The following is a 4,797-nucleotide window of genomic DNA, read 5'->3' as shown; positions in this document are numbered from 1 at the left end:
GATCATCATCAAAATCGGTTGAACGAATAACCGAACCCCTTGATTTAATTCACACTAATATTTGTGATTTAAAAGTGGTACCCACAAGAGGTGGAAATAAGTACTTCATCACGTTTATTGATGATAGTACTAAATAATGCTACGTATATTTACTAAAAAGTAAAGATGAAGCAATAAGTAAATTTATCTTGTATAAAAATGAAGTTGAGAATCAACTTCAAAAGAAGATAAAAGCTTTGCGAAGCGACCGAGGAGGCGAATATGTTGCACCTTTTGCCGATTTGTGCGCAAAAAGTGGCATTATACATGAGTGTACACCTCCTTATTCTCCACAATCAAATGGCGTGGCGGAACGAAAGAACCGCACATTGAAAGAAATGATGAACGCCATGTTGATAAGTTCTAGGGTGAGCCAGGAAATGTGGGGGGAAGCCATTCTCTCGCCTAATTATCTTTTGAACAAAATACCACTCAAAAAGAGAGACGAAACTCCATATGAGTTATGGAAAAGGAAGAAGCCTTCATACAAATACTTGAAAGTGTGGGGGTGCCTAGCAAAGGTGATTGTACCACCACCTAAGGCTCTGAGGATAGGACCCAAAACTGTTGATTGCATATTCATTGGGTATGCACATCAAAGTAGTGCACATCGCTTTCTTGTACATAAGTCCAAGAATCCTGATGTACACGTAAACACTATCATGGAGGTGAATCCTAACGTTGTGTCTTACTTTGAAAATGTGTTTCCTTTGAGAAGACAAACACATGCAATGTCATCAACACCTAATTTTGAAGTAGGTGAAAGTTCATCTACACCAGTTGATGAGGTAGTTCATGATAAGACACATGAACGACCTGAGGTTGAAGAAAGTGATCGTAGGCGAAGTAAAAGGCCAAGGTGTAAGGTCCGCTTTTCCATAATGATAATTTACTTACAAAAAAATAACTTTTCGGACATCAAAAGACCAACTTTGACACATAATAAAAATTTTTACAAAAATTGGGCATGACCCGTTCGTAAAACGAACATGCCCCCTGTTTTTAACGTAATAGACAACATCCATCTACGACCCTATTAGCATTAAACTACCCCAAACAAAGACAACAAGTTTTCAAGTGTAAGACTTCTAACAAGATTAAACAAAATAACAAGACATGGACCCAAAAAGTATGCATATAAACTAGCGGAAGCGCTTGGTATAATAAGGCTTGAACACGTGCTCGCTCCATATCTCCAAATCGCCTATAGTGGAGTTTTACCTACATTAACAATCAAAATTTTAAAAGGTTAGTTATCACTCTAGTTAAATCATAATCCTTTCGTTTTAGCTCCATCCATACAAAACATTCATCCTTTTATGCATTCGACTACCCAAATAGTTGGGTTAGGCATAAACACTCTCATTGAGAGTTAAGCATACGCATTCGACCCGATTAATTGGGTTTGGCATAAACACTCTCATTGAGAGTTAAGCATACACATTCGACCCGTTTAATTGGGTTTGGCATAAACACTCTCATTGAGAGTTAAGCATACACATTCGACCCGTTTAATTGGGTTTGGCATAAACACTCTCATTGAGAGTTAAGCATACACATTCAACCCGTTTAATTGGGTTTGGCATAAACACTCTCATTGAGAGTTAAGCATACACATTCGACCCGTTTAATTGGGTTATTTGCTTTCAACATTACTCTTCGTTCTATCCGCATAACGGATTAAAGTTTCACATTCATTATGGCATTCGAAGCTACCCGTTCAAACGGATGGCGTTCATCTCTACTTGACACGATTTAATTTAAATCGGTCAAAATGTATGGCTTAACACAACTTTCGTTAGCATACCCAAATCCACAAAGGATTTGTTATTTACTTGCTATTTACCACGATTATCATACAAGGATAGTTCTACATCAAGTTAAGTAAAAAGAGAATTTAACAAAGATTTGTATGCAACGGAACATACCTCGGTCTTGCGTGCCTTCCGTTTTCCTAATGCTTGTACCTTCTTCCTTCACGCCTACATTACAACATTCATTCATTCATTTAGTTCATCTACTTCGTTCTACCATTTTTCCAAGTTACTCATAAATTCATCTCTTAAGCATTTCATCAAACACTTGGTAGGCATCATAGTTAAGGTACATGGTACAAGTCTATAAAGCATATTCTTACTAGTTAATCATCACACAACAATTTCATTCATTCAATTTCACCTAGCTATATCATTCTATATCAATTTCATTCATTATTCAAGTATCACAACAAGCTTATACACTAACTTCCTAGTTTTATGATTTCTCATAATCATCAAACCCTTACTAACTTCTTAACAAGTGGGTCTTTGCTATAATCCTTTCATGCAACCTAAAATCAACAAAATTTCTGTTCTAGGAAGCAATTCTAACTAGGATTTCCCACAATAGATACAAGAATTCGCATTTGGGTTTAACCCCTTACTTTAAAATTCATCTTTTCAAGAAATTAGACTTACCCTTTCACTATGTATGCATAGATAATCGATAAACTTGAGACATGCAACTGACTAGACTTGAATTTCTTGATCAATTGAGTAGATTAGCAATGGCTAGGGTATTCACCCTGTTCTTCTGTTCGATCGATCCCAGGAACGCACCCAGGGGTGTGTTTTTGGGTTTCTACCCTTTTAATTCCCTAATTAATGAAGCTTTCACATTACACCCCTCCAAGTTCAGTAAATATCTAATTCAAGCATTTTTTCAACATTAACTTATATCTTATCATAAATTCTCAATCATATTAAGTTTTATCATTATTTATCGTGTTTTTCATTTTTGGGGTGTTACAATTCGAACATGACACTTCTTCATAATTACATACTAACTTAATAAACTTCCATGCCTAGTTATAATATTTTAGATTTGTCAAATGCTATAAACTTTAATAATGGTAAAATTTTATATTTACCATTTCTTTTCACTAGGGTATTGCACTTAAACATTTTAACATGTCGTACGGAATTTGTGGTGTTACAAGTCTACCCCCCTTAAGGAAGGTTTCGTCCCGAAACCTCAATACATACCTTCTGACTGGTCTAACAGTATCCCTTCGTAATTACATACCTCGAACTTCGACAACATGCTTTCATTCGATCATCCATCATGATGAATCGGTCATTGCTACTCTCAAACTTGTCTAATTCACCTGGTAAATGAACCTTGCATGATTCAGTGTTATCCTATTACATCATTCCATGATCATTGTTCATTTGTTCGAGCTGATTTCTCAAAACTTATCTGTCAAGTTAATCATTCCCGCATACCTCTAACATCTACTTAAGGAATTAATAATTATCATAATATTCATACTTGTGCATTCATATTTATTTATATAAAGTCACAAATCATACATCATTTAATAGTTGCTAAGTATATATATATATATATATATATATATATATATATATATATATATATATATATATATATATATATATTTACAATACCTACATATAATCTTTACCAGTGACCAATATTTCTTTCATTGATGATTCCTCATAAGTGCATGGTTACACACAACTTAATGTATACGGTTATACAAATCATGTATATACTATCTTGCTCTAATCTTTTACCATTTATCCCTAGGTTACAAGGGCCAACATAAGTCTTTAATCATGCCATCAATATGATCGTGTAATCAATACCTACATTTGAGTAACTCATATTACACTCGAGGTGTCGTTATCACATTCAATAGCCGTCATACATACGTAATTCCTTCTAATAATTGTAATGCTAAGGCGATTTCCTAACTATGTACCACAATGGATTAACTCTTACCTATATACTTACTAAGGTTTCGTTGATACGAGATTATAAGCTTATTACACATGCCATCTCATTCCACGTATGAGTTACATATAACTTGGTACAACCCTTCTTTCGATAATTTAGTTTACACTCTACCTCGTAGGGTCGTCTTATAACATGAGCCATGAATCTGGGTATACAAACTCTAATTCATGAACATTTCTTTGGAGGTTTACCTTCAAATAAGTCCTCACATACGCTAGTTAGCCCGACTAGGGGCAGGATCCATTAAATTTTTCAGTCATTCACTCCATTAGTCGTAAAATTTTCATGTCTTAGCGAAATCCTATCTTATATTCCTTGCAAGGTTTACTTATGGCAAAATATCTTTTATGCCACATTCCATTCAAATATTCTTTATTTTATATTCCACGCAATCCTTCTTTACATAACATTCTACCTCTCTAACAATTACGCATTCTAGTATTTTCATTCTAACTTCCTTCAACGTCAATCTTTCACATTTTCCATACAATCCCTTCTAATCATTCTAAATTTGGCATATCAAGCATGTACTCCGCTTTCTTACCAGATCCTTACTTTCCTTTAGTAATTCCATCACTATTAGCATAAACAATTGTATGTGTTAATGATCATACCGATCGCATAATTCGCATTTGACTCTCGTTAGTCAATTCTGACAAACGTAAGACATATACTCAGATTCCCATTCTTTCAAATTCTTATATTCCTTCATGTCCTTCATAGTACGCGTATTGATTTAACATGTTCCATACAACTCCCTAAAATCCTACTTTTACGACCTTAAGTCAATTCATGCTTCTTATACATAGACGCTTGGTTGTTTCTCAGAAGTCAATAGTGTTAACATATAACTTACGACTTAATCTTGTTTATTCGTGTTGTTATGTGAGACTATAAAAACATCAATATACACATATCAAAAATCTTGATGTAATTGGCTTATAACCACACAGTCACTTA

General features: G+C 34.4%; 1 long non-coding RNA gene across 1 annotated transcript; it reads right to left on the bottom strand.

Annotated features, from left to right (window-relative positions):
- Positions 1-1,059: 1,059 nt before the first annotated feature.
- On the bottom strand, positions 1,060-2,622 carry LOC110871321. Its single transcript, XR_002553646.1, has 3 exons — positions 2,496-2,622; positions 1,968-2,021; positions 1,060-1,260 (listed from the first exon to the last, which is right to left on the bottom strand). It is a non-coding gene; the product is annotated as an uncharacterized LOC110871321 (long non-coding RNA).
- Positions 2,623-4,797: the final 2,175 nt, after the last annotated feature.

The sequence above is a fragment of the Helianthus annuus genome, chromosome 8 (genome assembly GCF_002127325.2).
Source record: "Helianthus annuus cultivar XRQ/B chromosome 8, HanXRQr2.0-SUNRISE, whole genome shotgun sequence".
Taxonomy (NCBI): Eukaryota; Viridiplantae; Streptophyta; class Magnoliopsida; order Asterales; family Asteraceae; genus Helianthus; species Helianthus annuus.
The sequence above is the reverse complement of the archived record's forward strand: the minus strand, read 5'-3'. Positions and strand labels throughout refer to the sequence as shown.